Genomic DNA, 17,165 nt, shown 5'->3' on the forward strand with positions numbered 1-17,165 from the left:
GTTTTAGTGCTCGGTATGAACCGATGTTCTTGTGTGCCAGGCCGGGTTGGTGTGTATCGCGTGAATAAGGCCGGCTGCATTTTAAAAGACAAGGTCTAATACATTAAATGTCTACAATTTACATGTACATAGAAAGTAGATATGGACACATGGCAGAGTTCAGAATAGAATCCAGGGTTTGCTCCATTTTAAGCTATCTTGAACAGAAATGCCTACAATTGCCATATGCATAATAAATAAATACATCATAAAGTTCAGAGCAGAACACGGAAAACCACACGCGGAAATCAAAACAGCATAACATGCAGTTTGTGCGAGAATGATTCTTCACACACTCTAGTTATTAATTCAGATCAAGTACATGGATGTTATTTTCAGGTCAAATTGTGCATAATTCAAATACATGTCACAGTACCTACAACTGAGTGTGAACTGTTTATACTTAATGTAAATGTTTCAACATTCAGAAAGATGACCACACGTTGAGAAGAGTGGGGAGGTACTAAGGCACATTTTATTATTCCCCAAGGCACAGAAGGTATTTTGTGGACTAGGTTACATGGGTGCTTATTCCACACATATGTGGTGCCAAAGTTAGTCACCCAAAAAGTATAGCATTTCATGATCTAAATTAAGGCTGTGTTCTACCGTAGGCAAGCGCATGATCCACATAGCTTCTGTCCGTCTAAGTCTAAGTTCCCTGTTGCCGCCACTGACGTTGGGCTGTGTTACATCTATACCAAAAAAGGATACATTCTTCTCTATTCCCTGTGAAGGACATGTGGCTGCATGCAATGCTACCGGGTATTTCGGATCCTGTTTGTGTATGGCTCGGATGTGTTCTATGATACTCTCATTCAAAGGTCTGATGGTGCTTCCGACATAGATTTTTTTACACATACACTCTATGATATACACAACGAATCTAGAGTTACAGTTGATGTTACACCTGATGTCATACTTTCTTCCATCAAAATCTGTGAAATGTTTGATGCCATGTTTCGCCCACATGCACAGCCCACAAAATCCGCACTTATAGAAACCCAGAGTGTGTGGTCTCAACCAGGTCGCCCCCGTTGTGCCATGTGGGACGGTGGGGCTGAGTCTACATCTTAGCGTTTTATCCCTCCTGAACGTGATCTGAGGATGGTTGGCGATATGTTCTTTGAATGATTCGTCAGATTGTAAGATGCCCCAGTGTTTAGTGACACTTTTCCTTACTTGGTAATGTAGATCATTGAAATTGCTTATCATTCTCACTGGTTGTTTCTGAAGCTGTTTGCTCGTAGGGTGTCCTCCCTTCATACCTTGGCTATTCTGTTCTAAGATTTCTTTAGGGGTTTAGTTGGGTAGCCCCTTCTCAAGAATCTCTTTTTCATGTTTGCGTAGCACAATTGGAATTACGTGTCTTCACTACAATTCCTTTTGGCCCTTTGGAATTCAATATACGGTATACCTTGGATCTGATGTGGAGGGTGTGAGCTCTCTGCATGCAGAACTGCATTGCATGCAGTTTTCTTTCTGAAAAGCTTACTGTGAAGTTGGTAATTTTTTACATATATTTCTATGTTCAAGAACTCAATTCTCGTGGTGCTTGATTCCATGGTAAATTGCATTTCCCATGTGTTGTTATTGAGGCATGTGAAAAATTCCTTCAGTGGTTCATGTGTGCCTGACCATAACAGGAGGCAATCATCAATGTATCTACCCCAAAAAATAATGGAGTCAATCCATTGAGCCCCTTTCTTTCCCCAGATTAGATCTGCCTACAATGTGCCCATAAAAAGATTAGCGAAATATGGTGAAAACTTCGATCCCATGGCCACTCCCCTAGTTTGCCTCTATCAGTGTTTGTCAAACATGAAAAAGTTGTTCTGTAAGATCAACTCCATCATGACGATTAGCATGTTTGTGTGTTGGTACTGGATAGCTGGTCTGTTGTGCAATAGTTTAATGATAGCACGCATTCCCAGGTCTGGTCTAATGCAGGTGTATAAAGACACAACGTCTAAGGTAGAGAAGATGGTTCCTGGTTGCCACTGAAGATCCGCCAATGAACTGAGAATGTGTTTTGTGTCCTGTATGTAGGAAGGCAGGTCACATACCAGAGGACCAAAAAATAGATCAATATATTCCGCAATCCTCTCAGTGGGACCCCCCCATTCGTGACATTATGGACAGGTTTCAGGGACATTATAGTTAGTTGGACATTTCACTCGTACAAAATGATAGAAATTCTGCTGTTATAGTTAGTTGAGCTAACTATAACTCGCGACCCCGCAACGCACTGCTGATGACATCACATATTACATCATTCATGACATGGTCAGTGACATCAATGATGACATCACTGACGACATCTCAAATGACATCACTGATTACATCACTGATGACATCATCCAGTGACTATGTGTTTCTATAAAATGTAAATATGTTTTATATATATATATATATATGCCAAGGTGTATTGAAGAATGAATGGATGTATAAGAGTCAGGATGCATGATTAAGTAGGTGTGTGACTGACTGTATAAGTGAGTGATTAATTGTGTCTTACTTAATGCATGTGTTAGCGACTGATACAGCCATTCACACAGTTTAGGTTGTCAGATGGTGTGTAGGCAGTTGCATGGTTTGGTTAGCAGCTAAACGAGGATCTATTTGGGCTGTTGATTGCTTGTTTGAGTATCTGTATGGGTGCCTGAGTGTCTGTGTGGGTGGGTGGTGAGTAAATGGATGCCTCAGTGGTACAAGTGTGAGTACCTGCATATGTGAACAGCAGTATATGTGAGTGTTAGACTGTTTAAATGACTATATGTGAGAGTGAGTGATTGTGAGGGTGCCTGTATGGATAAGTGTGTGCTTGTATTAGTTATTGTATTAGAGTGAAAGTATGTGTTAGTATATGTGTAAATAAGTGAGGTGGTATGAGTATAACTGAACAGGTGAGTAAATAAAAGTGTAATTCATTATTTCCATAACTAACTAGCTGTGTGAATAACTCTGTGAATGAGAGCCGGTGTCTGCGTGTCTGTATAGATATGTGACTGGATATGATAATGCTGTACTGATTGCTGATTGTATATATGAGTGACTGTATGGGTGAATGAATTGATGTGTGTGTAGACCTAGGAATTAGTTAGTGGATATGTACTAACTGGTATTGGTGTGTTCTTGGTTTCAAAAAATATAGTCTGCATTTTAGAGTGGGTGTACCAAGTGTTATATTAGGGTCTGATGAGGTGCATCTGATTGTCACATGGATAATGTCATCAGTGATGCCCTCAGTGATGTAATTTGAGATATCATCAGTGATGTTATCAGTGATGTCACTGACCATGTCATGAATGATATAATATGTGACCTCATCAGAAGTGCATTGAGGGGGGCGCAAGTTATAGTTAGCTCAACAAATTATAACAGCGGAATTTCTATTGTTTTGTATGCATGAAATGTCCAACTAACTATACCATCCCTGAAACCTATGTTTTTTCTGTGAATTTCTAAGGTTTTTTAAATGCTAATTCCTAACTATAACGTCTGCAAAACCTATGTTTTTTCAGTGAATCTCAAAGGTTTTTTAAATGCTAATTTATAACTATAACGTACTTGAAACCTATGTTTTTTTTAATGCTGATTTTTAATTATAATGTACACTAAACATATCTTTTTGTTTGTGGTTTTTAATTGTCATCCCATTCTCAACCTCGTGAAAACTTCAAATATCACCACTCTCCCATCGATACCTTCCGCCAACAAAATCGCCACAAACGAGAGCCACAACTAACGCTAATAATATGCAAAGTAGGCGTTCCCATGCACAAAAACACAAAAACGCCACTTCCCCATATTTTGAACAACCAGCCAAATCTGCAATGCGATCCAAAAAGCAGACGATAAGCCGACTTACCAGTAACAAATTCACATCAACCTTTAACTAGTGTAAGGAGGTTGACAATATACTGCATGACTTAGACCCAACTCACAGCCACATCTAAAGACCAACAAATGATAGAGCTAACGATCATGTAGCTCCGACACCCAACAAGGCCACAACACCCAGCGCCACCACCATCAGAACCTCTCCCCAGGACCACCCCCCGCTACTAACATCGAGGCAGTGCAAAACAGGACAACAGACCGTCCCAAAATACCATGGCCCCTCAGCTGCACAATAGCTGAATGTTGGGAGATGTGGCAACCAACTATATATGAAGAAGGCAAGTCACCCATCAATAATAATGCACACAATGCAAAGTGTAACGCTGATGTGCTGCACAGACCTCACTATGCAAAGCACAAACCTCTCCATGTGGAGATATACTATTGATACTTGTAGTGTAGTGCACAGTGGACGCTACCATGTTCAGGCAGTGGGGAAGATCTCGGTCATGTAGCTGTGTTGTTCCCCCCCCGGAAGCGGAAGCGGAGTGGGTTGGTCGAAGGTACGCCACTCCAGGGTAGGAGTATGAATAAATAGGCCTGGCACGTGGCTGCCGCCATGACCGCGGATCTCCTCCACACTCCACCCTGCGAACCCAGCGGCACAGCACCGCAGACTTATGTCTGTACCGACTACTGCCTTCGTTCTACACTGCGGACAGCAGGGTTCACAATTTGAATTCAGCCTTGATTTATTAATTGCACAGAGAATTGTACTCTATGTCCTCGGATTTTGTCAAGACAAGGTGGCAAAAGGCATTCCTTGATGTTTATGCTAACTAATGCCTTTGATCTACCCTGCGGACAGTAGGGCTCACAATTCTGATACAGTGGCAATTGCAGATGACACAGTCCAGTTCGCGGCCCACCGAGACACCGCATCATCATAGGATGTGCACATGCTGTGTGCTTCAGGTGCTACTAACTCACTGCACCATAAGTCATCTCCACGTCGCCTTATCAAGGCAAGACATTGCTCCCAGTGCGGCCCACATAGTTACCTGTTGCAAGCGTACTCGCTGTTGATGTGCAGGTCAGTGGTCTGGTTCTCAACATCTCACAGCCACTCCCTGAGGGCAGGTTTGCACACACAATACACCCATCCGGCATATGCGGCACAGGCCATGTGACCACGCAAATATAATAGATCAACAACGTCACATCCTTTATTGCCGATGCTGACTAGCTAGTAAACGCTCCACGGATCTCAACCATAAAGAGTCCATGAAAAGTTGTGTAGAAGGTCAGTCGCACCCTCAGCTGTATGGCCGTCAGCGGCCCACCATCCCCTTGGCGTGGACTTTACATGCATAAGGTTAGTGCCACCCCAAACTCATGTGGCCATCAGGAGCCTACCACCAAGTGGCATGAACTTGAGTTCCACAGGCTTAGCGGCACCAAACCCTGAGGTGGTCTCCGCCATTGATGACTCAGCGACATCTGTGAGATCCACGTAGAAGCTGATGTGGTCTCCGCCATTCAGGACTCAGGACTTAACGAAATCTGTAAGATTCACGCAGAATCTGATGTGGTCTCCGTCATTCATGACTTAGGACTGAGCAACACATCTGAGATCGGCAGAGTATCTGATGTGATATCCGCCATCTCTCTCTCTTCATTCCTTTCCTTCTATCTCTCTCTCCCATCTCCCTTTCTCACTCCCTTTCTTTCCTTCCCTCTCTATTTCTCTCTGGCTTGTTTTTCCTTCTCTGTTTCTCTCTCTCAGTCCTTTGATATGCGCATTACACCGTCCTTATTAAGTATGGGCGTAAAATCCTTTCGCTCGCGGAATTTGTGAATTTTTGGCAAATTCACGTTCCGCGAATCACGCAAATTTGTCAAAAAATTCGCAATTCACGAACTGACGGATTATTTTGCTTGGTCGCCCTTTAAAAATACAATATTGCGCGTGCGGCGTTGACTTACCGTGATTCTGAGTTCGCCGAGTTGTTTTTCCTCCCGGTTTGCGTGCGCTGCCCCATTTTGGATCTAGCTGCGTGATTGCGCGAGACTTTTCGACCACGAGTACGTCAAAGTGGCCCGCCATCTTGTACTGCGAGAGTTTGAGAATGCGACTACATCATAAGGGCCCGCGATCACGCATCGCGGGAGTAAACAATTGCGAACACGTAGATGCGATGCGCAGCTGACTTCCGGCGGGAGATTTGAACAGCTCGCTTTTCCAAACTTGCAAAAATTGCAATTCTGCACAAGAAATCTACCGCAGGCAGCACAAACCTTCTAAAAAGGATGATTTGGATCATAATAACTCCTCAGATTGACATTTGGCTGCACTTGTTTGTGCAAGGAGTCCATTTTTGGGGGGTGGGAAGAAGGAAGTGCCCCAGAGTCTTCAACTTCCTGTTCCTGTCCATAAGGCTCCTCCCAGTGCTTTGTCCATATCCTGGTCCCTTGTTTGGATCACTTTTGGATTACTTTTGGATTTGAGATTTTACAAGTAAGTTGGTGTTGTTTGTTTGGGGCATTGCAGTTGCTGCAACTAAAACTTTTAAACTTTTTCACAACTTAAAAAAAAATATATTGTGTATTGGCTAACCCTGGGCGGAGAACTACGCTCTGTTCGCGGAGTTTGCGAATTTTCTGCAACTTCGCTGCGAGCGCGAAGCTGTCGACTACTTCGCAATCTACTGCTCAATAGCATTCTCGCGTGCGCGGTAATGACTTACCGTGGTTCTGCGTTCGCTTTCTCGCTTTTCTCTCCCGGTCGCATTCGCTACGATGTTTGGAATCCGGCCGCACAATCCCATGCGACTGTGAGAACGCGATAACGTCATTCGGACATGCGAACATGTCATTAGGACGCGCGATCCTCCTTGCAGCGCCATGGTGGTAAGATCGCGATTCCGAACACGCAGAAACTGCAATCTGGCACAGAATATCTCCCGAGCATGTTAAAATCTTCTCAAAAATTTTCATTTAACCCCTTAGATTGTGATTCGACTGTATTTTTTGGGGCTAGGAGTCCTCTTTTTGATTCTACTCTTTTTTTCAAGAGAAAGGAAGTGCCCCTGAGTCTCCAACTTCCTGTTCCTGTCCACCAGGCTCCTCCCAGTGCTTTGTCCATGTGGTGTTCTTCACTTTCATTTGGATTTGGACTGGAGCTGGAAGGATCACTCTTTGTGTATCTCTGCTGCATCATAGCATTTAATTGGATTTATTGAGGAATTTTGGATTTGAACTTTTCTTTTACAAGTAAGTTTGAGAATTGAGAATTGGTGTACTATAAATGTTTGTTTGGTTTGGGTTTTTTTTTAACTACAGTTTTCTGTGCTTCTCAATCTTTCTTAAAAATTATTATTGAGGGAGGCCTGTACTTTCATGAGGGGCCAAGTTGTATGTGTTTGAAATTTCATCCGGTACGCCTAGAGGTACCCAAGGGTCCACCCATGTTTCTGTTGTGTCTGTAAAACATCATGGATGGCATTGGATTTAATGGCATACTCTGTTGTAGTGGAATTTAATTTTTTTTTAGTAAAATTAGGTAACCCTAGTAGTTCATGTAGTTAGTGTAGGCTTGCTTGAGTTCATTTACTTTCTGTGGGTGGGTTGGCCAGGTGGTGGTGGCCATTTTGTGTTTGTAGCCACTGTGTTTTTGCCATAGGCCTCCAAGCTTGTGGCCTACTCTGGCAGTAGGCCCAAGGGTACTACTAGAGTCCTCATCATGTGGGTACATGAAAGTTGTTCAACTGATTTTGGGTGTTTAAGTTGTAAGTGTTACATCATAGGTCATGGATGGCTTTGGATTGATTAGCAAAATGTTTTGTTGGTGTTGAATTGCAGGTTTTGGGTGTGTGTGGAATAATATGTGCACTAGGTAACCCTAGAATTCAGCTCGCGTAGTTTTGGTAACTTTGTACAGTGCTACAACGCGACCTTACAGTTTTTGTCTTCTTCGCACGCTCAATGTGCCTGCTCGGGCACGCGATAATGACGTTTTGTACAGTTCGCGCTGCTGAACACGCCGAATTTGCATTCTCGCGAGCTATATCTCTCGAGTTGCCTAAAACGTTCCCGAAAATGTAGATGCTGTTCATTTTGCTAAAAGAAACTCCTCAGGTTGTCATTTGCTTTTAGTTTTTGGAGCATGGACCACTTACTGTTTCTGTCCTCTATGTACTTTGTTATTATTTGAGGGTGGCCTGACAATGTGGGCAGCTTGGCGGCCATTTTGTCCAGCAGCCAACCATTGTCCTTTTGCCATAGGAATGTATTGTCTTCTCTTTCTTTTCATGTTGTGTGACCTTCCATCGTGGTTTAGTTTTTTTGCCGCAGGCCTACAAACTTGTGTGATTTTTTCTGCCAGTAGGCCTAGAGTCCCAGAGATAGTCAGCGGGATGCTTGATGTAGCGTTGTCCATTTTGTCTGTTGAATTTAACATCATTTAGGGCATGGGTGGCAATGCATTGAATTTTCAAATGTGGTGTTTGGGGTGTAGTTAACTGTTTGGGTGAAAAAAACTCTAAATGCCTTTGTTGTTTGTGTTGTTGTGTAACTTTCAAACCTTGTAGCCATGGGGATTTTCTTTTTTGCATTAAGCTGTGATGCAGGCATCCTCCTTTTTCTGGCCATATAGGGAGGGATATAGGCCTGCTTGACTTTATTGTTTTCTGGCCGTTGCCCTTTACCCATGTACCTGTGATGAGAGTGCCCATGTGGAGCTGGGGTGGTAGTAGTAGTGTGCTGTTTTGTTTTTGACAAATTAGCCTGTGTCTTGCCATTGTTCCTGTTGGCTTACTACTGTTCACATCCCCATTGCTATCTGCTGCAGGTCACTGATGCTGCATCCATCCGAAATGATGCACAAATTTAGGATAAACAAGTTCCACTTCCACTACATTAGCTTTTTAGTTTTTTGCTATTCTTACTCTTACTGGTTGTACAAATACTTCTAGTAGTAATTAAAATTAAAGCTAAAAAAAATCCACATTCGACTGATGTTGTTAACTTCTGCCTTCTTTGCTTGTAGGTGCTGAAGAGGAGGTGTCATCATTCATTGCCTGTTCTACTGCCAGACGGACGTTCTTCTGTACTACGTCACGTGTGGTGTGACTAACCTGACCAGACATCATTCTCAGCAACTTGTGCAACTGAGTGCTGCTGCTGACATCTGAAGAAGATGGGCCCAAAGAAAGCAGGTACCAGGTCCTGCAAGACCAAGAAAGTAGCTGAGAAGAAGGAAGAACAGAAGAAGGAAGTGACACTTAAGTCTGGTGTTGACCCGAAAACCTTTTTTGGGCAAAAAAAAAGTACGCCTGCAGCAGCAGTGACCGGGGTCCAAGCTGGGGCCAGCACCTCTGCATCAGTGGGCCCAAGCCACCAACCCAGGCCCAAGCAGATGAGTGGGGAAGAGGTAGCCAGCCTAATGGTGGAAAGCAGTGATACTGAGCCTGAGCTGAACTTATCGCTATCTCAAAGTAGTACACATTCCACACAAGAGGGAATACAGCAGAAAAGTGGTGAACAACAACCAGCGCCCGCAATAGTAGATGTTCAACCTGAGCCACCGCCCGTAGATGCTCAACGAAAAGAACAACCACAACCACCGCCTGCAATAGTAGGTGTTCCACAACCACCGCCCGCAATAGTAGATGTTCAACGAAAACAACAACCACAACCACCGCCTGCAATAGTTGTTGTTCAAGAACCACCACCGGCAATAGTAGTTGTTGTTCCTCCCGAAGTCGGGGCAGTTCAGGAAATTGAGCCTGATGCAGAGCAAGATGACGAGGCAGCACCTCATGCAGGAGATCTATTGTTTTCCAAATACCCACCAAGGAAAAGGAGGGTTAGTCCATTGAGTTCTTCGCTATGCATCCCTTCTGATGATCTTGATCTCAATTGGGAGCCACAACAATCTGAGCATGAGAGGGAGAGACATCCCAAGAAGACCAGGCTAGGGAAAAGGAAGGTTCCAGGAAGCCCACCACTTATGGAGTGCGATGTTGAACAGCGGGATAATGATGGTGATGACGAGTCAGACCCAGTCATCACAAGCATTACTCCTGGCCCTGAGGACATGGAGACCAACATTTTAACCCTAGCGAGAATGGCTGCGACTAGGGATGTAGCACGCATACCACCAACACAGGCCACACCAAAACTACCTCCAGCTTCCATTTTTACATTTGCACAGAGCCGGCAGCGTCCTACATCCAGCACAAGTTCCACCTCAGCAGAAGTAGGTAGCGGTACTACTGCGCAGCCACATAGTGAAATTCTACACACAACCTCCAGTTCATCCGGCATTGGAAGTGGCACCTCTAGCAGGAGACAAAAGTTAAGCTTCCCAGTGTGGGACTTCTTTACAGTTAGCGCAAATGAGGAGAACATTGCTATATGCTCCATTTGTCATTCCTCTGTTAGTCGTGGTAAGCTTGGTACAAACTATGGTACCGGAGGCCAAATGACCCATATGAAAAAACACCACTAAATCAAGTGGGAGGACCACCTACGTCTCATAAAAGCAGGAACCATTAATGTTGGTGGGGAAGCAGTAGAAGGTCCACAGGTCGATCAGGAAGAAGAGGGAGACATTCTATCTGGTAGTGGTACACCTAGTACCCCTGTCCGACTCCCCAGCACTGCAGTGGTAGATCCCACATCCTCCGCATCAGCAACATCTCTGTGGCACCAGAGTAAGAGTAACCCGGAGACACCAAGGAGTACGGGTGCAAAGTCTGCAACGCGAATGACAGCATCGGGCACAACAGAAAGAAATACCAAGCAGCGTACCATTGTTAGCATGTTTAGGCAGGAGGGAAAGTACGAGCGCAACCACCCAATAGCACGTTTGTACAATGCTAAGCTTGCTAAAATGTTATCTCTGGACCTTCTCCCTTTTTCTTTTGTTGAAGGGGTGGGTTTCCTGGAATTTGTGTCAACCCTCTGCCCAAAATGGAATGTTCCCAGCCGCTACTATTTTGCCAGAGTTGCTGTTCCAGCACTACACCACGACGTGCTGGAATTGCTTGGAAAAGCCTTGCAGCAGAGTGCGGTGCATAGTATCCACCTGACAACAGACATGTGGACCAGTAGCCAAGCCACTGATTACATGTGCATCACTGCACACTGGATCTCTTTTACAGGTGTTAGAGACAAGATATCTACAGGCATTGACACTACTGAGATTTTTAATGATACTCGCAAACATGCTACTGTAGCCATGTTTGATATGGAGACATCGCATACTGCTGCAAACATTTTGGATGAGTTCAACAGCAAGGTATTTGAATGGCTGCGACCAAGAGGCCTCAATATTGGTTTTGTTGCCACCGACAATGGCAGTAATGTAGTTAGGGCCATGGAAGATGGTGGCTATTTTAGGGTCCCGTGTTTGGCACACTGCATTAACATTGTGGTTCAAGACTTTCTGAAAAATGAAAGCAAAGCCAGCAGCTTACTGACCATTTGCAGAAGAATCTGCACGCATTTCAATCATTCTTTTAAAGCTCGGAAGCAGCTACGGGTCATTCAACGTGAGTATAGAATGCAAGTGAAAGCACTCATCCAGGAGGTACCAACACGTTGGAACTCTACTTATTACATGCTTGATCTGCTGTTTGAGCAGTACATACCACTTAATGCTTATGTCATGACAAGAAGAACAGGGGATCCAACTGGTGTTACTAAAGCCATGACAGTTGAGATGTCGCAATGGGACCTCATTAAATGCCTGACAGAGATGCTACTTCCTTTTGAGGTCTTCACACGTGCAGTCAGCAGGGAGGACTGTACTATGAGCCAAGCTATCCCATTGTTGTATAAGCTGGAGCAAGAGCTGAAGGAGGTGTCTGAAACATACGAAGGTGTTGAAGGAAAACTTGAAGCATGTAATTTGGCGAAGTCCTTAGCCGGCCGCTTATCTCAGAATACAAGGATTCAAAATAAGATTGTGTCGCATCAACATTACATTACTGCCACAATTTTGGATCCACGGTACAAATTATTTGTGAACAGTAATGCAGTAATTCCTTTTTCAGAAGGGGATGTTTCCAAGTACAAAACTGTAATAGCCGAGGAAGCCACTGATTTAGAAAACGAACGGCTCTCAATTAGAGGCCTGCCAGTGCCAGCCCAGGACAGTGCAAGTACTACTGAGCATGAGCATCCTACAGAGTCAAGTTCTTCTTCACAGCATGCGAGCAGTGTGTTTGCTTCCCAGCAGTCACCAACACAAACAATAACAACAACCGCACCAACAGGATCTGATTCATCAGACACAAGCAAAAAAATAGCTGCTTGGTTTCTACAGAAAGGGATGGGTAAGTCCGTTGCTGTCACAAAGCAAAAAGAGGACGAGCAAACCCGAGCACCAATGAACATTGAGCGGTTGGTCCAGGCCTATCTGGATGACACAACAGAGGTGTTCATGGAGCAAAACCCATTGGTGTATGGTATAGGACAAGAAGCCAATGGCTACTGCTCAGCAGGCTGGCGATAAAGTATCTAGCTTGCCCTGTTGCAAGTGTCTCTTCTGAGCATATTTTCAGTGCTGCTGGTGCCATTGTGACTGTGAAAAGGACCAGTCTCTCGCCCAAAAGAGTGGAGAGGTTAACCATGATAAAAATGAATCAGCACTTGATACCACCAGACTACAAAGTACGTGAATCAGAGCTGGAAGAGGAGAGCGAGTCAGAAAAAATAATTAGTGAGTTACAGGACCTACTTCTGTTGGAAGAACCACCAGGGTTTGAGGACGAGCTCCTCTTCCCTGACAACTAGGCTTTGCTTGCAGTGCCAAACTTAATCATCATCAATCACAGGTAAGAAGAGACGTTTGCTAGGAGGTATAATGGAGGAGAGACTGGTAGTACAAATAGGACAAATATGACTCAGTGAGGGGTACCGCATCTATCTGTTGGCATGATGTTGTTACATGTGGTCAATTAATAAATTATTTCAATCAAACACTGGCCGCTGCCCTGCATGTAGAGTAAACCTTGTGACGTACAACAGTAACCCCACCACAAAACAACATCATATGTGTACGTTGAAAATAAATAACATTTATTGATGTACATAAAAAAATATCCTCCTAGTCCTCTCCTATCCCACCCCTATCCCCACCCTAACCCCAACCAATGTCCAAGTCCAAAGAATGTCCCACAAAAATAAGTTAACCCCAACACCCAATTCCCACCCACCAACAAAAGTATTAAAAAAGGGGCAAATGAACAGGGTCCATCACAATCGGCGGGCTTTAAGGTGTTTGTCCACCAATATCTTCACACGCTCCTCTAATTGATCCTCCAACTTTGACACCCGGAGGATAATCTTTTGCCGAAATGCACAGCACCTACATTTGCATCCATGTGGGGGGGCCGCAGATGTTGTTAAATTCCGGCGGTGAGCAGATGCCTGACCACGGCGCCGTACTCCTCCAGGTGGGGCCTGGCTGGGGCCTGGGGCATTGGTAGAAGCAGCAGTTGCAGCCTCTTACTCCTCCTCGGCCTCAGCCACCAGCCGGCGGTACTCCTCAACAATGGCCTGCAGTTTCCTTTGCCGGGCCCTGGCTGCCAACTCCTTCCTTGATGGTTTGTGGGAAGGAGTATGAGTATCTATAAAAAAAGAAACAGAATTGTAACTGAAACTCTTCCAAATTAATTCAACACATAGTGGCATAGTAGCACTACCAAGCGCAGTACATACAAATGGTGGCAACTTTTAGTATCTATCTAATCTATCCTCCTGCTTCCCCTGCCTGTAACTTTTGTTGAAGTTTTTTCTGGCATTATACTGGCCCTAGTACTATGGGTGGACTTGAGTACACAGAAGAACACCAGTCTTTTTTGTATCTCCTTTTATATTTTCAAAGTAAGACTCTGCTTCCAGTGACAGTCTCCACCTATGATGAATACAATACATTTAGGGGGAAAACAACCAATAAAAATAAATGTCTATCATTCTTTATTATCGCCTTAGCTGGTTTCACTTTCACCAACAACCACCCATGCGGCCACTCCTTCCTTGCCTTGGGTTTCATTGTCACAAACTCCGCTCATGATTCTTGCTATCCACTATATCCATTCACCCATATTGTTTTGCCCAACCAGGCATGCATCTTCTCTCTTTCACCTTCCAGTTCTACCCATCCTTCAACAACCCATGCATCGGATTCATATCAGCCACGTGCATGAACCTTCCAAAGTATCCTTCTATGGTCTTTCGTCCTTCCTCCTTCCTCCCTAGTTCACTTCTTTCCCTTTTTGTTCAACACATCCCTCAAGGTCATCTGATCTGATTTTTAGTCTTCTCCATAACTTTCACAGCTGAGTTGGAGTCTGATAGAAGAGGCCTTGTTTACTCAACTCACGCTGGTAATGCTGCAAAGGGTGTCTTCTTCAACCATTGTATATTGTCCAGTACAATTTCAAATTCATACTTTCTTAATAAGTCTCATAGCACAGTGAGGGAAATGTTCCCCTTCCACCTAGTAATGCAAATAAGTAATGAATATAACTTACCACCGCCCACCGCTGAAGTTTCCTCCCCCACTGTTGTTACTGCAGGTGCCGCAGCCACTGTCCCCTCCTGCGTGGCATTAGTATCGCTGCTGGCCCCGTCGGCAGTGGCACTGGCCGTTGGTAGTGACTGTGCACCTATAAAAGCAAGTACACCTTTTGAGATGCCTGCACAACTTCCCCTATTTTACTAGTTGTACTTCACCAGGAAGGAAGATTGAAAATATAGTTACGTACAACATAAAGCATTGTAAGTGTAACTAGTCCAAATTGCGTACTACTGTACAGCAGTCATTAGACAGAGTTTAGTTTTACTTTATTAGATGGTCCCTAGGGTCATCTAATCTCTACTCCTACTCTAGTCTTTGGAACGTTAGCCTGGGCCATGTAACCATTTTAGAATGATCCGGGTCTACTGTTTTGCCCATGTTGTTACCTTGCAGCTTGCTGCAGTAAGAAAGACACCTTTGAGGCCACATGAGTGTTGCATACAACTAAAGAGGTTGACTTACTTACTTACAGTATTGTTAATCCCTTTTGCTTATCCATAATGTTACACTTTTTTGGCATGACTGCTATAAACTGCCATAGTTATTCACTGTCTAACGTGCAACATTTTTCTCCTAGGCAATGAGAAGATTCCCTTCTACGAACCAGAGATTAGCAGAGCTTTCGAAAGATGCATGTGTAACCAGTATACGTTCAACGGTGAGGGGTCTCCCACAATTTCCACAGTTCTCTATCGTGCACTAGTTGTACAAAAATGTATAGTATTTAATCTTCTTTATTTTGCATGGTGGAGCTGGATGTTTTCATGGAACAACTTACAAGTTACAACAATACAAAGCTTGTTGTTAAAAAAAATAAAGTTTTTGAACTTGCACATAGACTCTGTAGTATATTTTGAGTGTCTGGGGTGTTGTGGACTTAAACGAGTGAGTGAGCGAAAGGGTGTTCTTCTGTTCTGGGTTGTGTAAGAAAATCATTGGGTATATCTAACTATCTTCTTGTGGGGGTCGGGACGGAGTGGGACAAATGACTATGACTGAGACACTTAGGTAGGTAGACTGTCGTTGAATTGTGGGTTCTTCTGACTGAGTTCTGTGACTAGGGTGTAAGGAAGGTCCAACCTCCCTATCACCAACATCCTATTTTCTTGTGCATAGTTCTGTATGTGCCTGTGCAGAGAATAACCGCAACAATAGTAGTAGTATAATAACCTAACAAAAATTAGTAGGCAAACATCTGGTTGTGCATTTTTGGGGTGGGAATTGACAAAGACTAGAGATTACAGAGGACAACGCAAAAGACAGGAGTGGACCCAGTGGCTACAGCTATTCTATCACAGCTTTATTCCAAAGAATACCTTAACTAAAGAGTGGCCAACAGGGCAAGCTTAGCTAAAGACAGTCAAATAGTAGTAGCACAAAGAGTCATTGGGCAGAGGCAGTTTGAAGGAATTTAAACTAGTCAGGGATGGCATTAGATACCCAAAATTTGGAAAACAAATTGAAGACCAAAGAAGGTTTAGCTAACATTTAATTAGGAAGGAGGCTTAATAGGTTTGAAACAATAAGGTGCGTTAAAAAGTTAGGGAAATATAATTCATAAAAATATAAGCACTGGAGGACTTACTGGGGCCAGCAGCAGGATCCTCGGTAGAGGAGCGCTCCTCTAGTGGTTGTCCCGCCGACTGGGACCCCGTCTTCGTGCCCCTGGGTGGGGCTGATCATGTAAGAAATAATAAAGAAAGAGAAACATTGAGTGCTGTTAAACAAATACATCATTCAAAAATCCTCTCAAACATTTTAGGAAACAACAATTGCAATAAAATTTACTTCGAAGTCTAAATGACTACTGGCTTGTAGGATTCACAGACCGTCTACTTATAGAACACTAATCAAATGTTCCATAAACATTCTGATTGCAGAATATACTAACGAAGCCAGTACCTCCTGACCTACACCACCTATTCCAGAATCCAGCCGGGCCAATTGTTCAGTAAGTCGGCATTTCCATTTTATTTTTGCCCGCAAACATGCATAGATGAGATGGAGGAGTAGGACACATGCATAAATTTGTGCATACACGAAATTGTTGGTTGCTTGCGTCCTATGACGTGACAATGCTATTGCTGCTAAGCCTACCACTCAGTAAACAAACTGCAAACCGGTTCTATGGAGGGGTGGGATAAATAAGAACTAAGTAAGCATTCAGTGACAGAGGAGGCGCCGCGTCATGCAGACCGTTAAGAAAATATGAACTAATACTATCCATCCACCACTATTTCACTAAAGGACAATGTAAGGACTAGACTCTAGCAATAGCATTAACTAACTTCCGTTCTCTAAAGTAAACTCTAACATCAATAATCACCAGCCCAAGCTAGCGCACAGTTACAAACCAGTAAGAGAAGTGGCGAGCGAGCAGCACCTGTGTCATACGGTAACAGAAGATTTTGAGACGGAATTGATCTGCAATGTAACTAAGCGCACAAGTAATCATGTTACTTATTCGTCCAAGAATTATACACAATACTTATACTACTATATATACATATATTAATATTACTAGCTACTCACCAAGCCCCACGACCTCAACACCTAGCAGGTCCAACAGGTCCTGCGCCCTGTCCAGAATGTCTGCCCACCGGTGGGCCAGCTGCTGGTGGGTGCCCCGGATATCCGTGCGGCGGAAGACTGTCCGGCGCACCTTCGCCCACCGGCGGTGACGCTCCTCTGG

Source organism: Lissotriton helveticus, chromosome 9, assembly GCF_964261635.1.
Source record: "Lissotriton helveticus chromosome 9, aLisHel1.1, whole genome shotgun sequence".
Taxonomy (NCBI): Eukaryota; Metazoa; Chordata; class Amphibia; order Caudata; family Salamandridae; genus Lissotriton; species Lissotriton helveticus.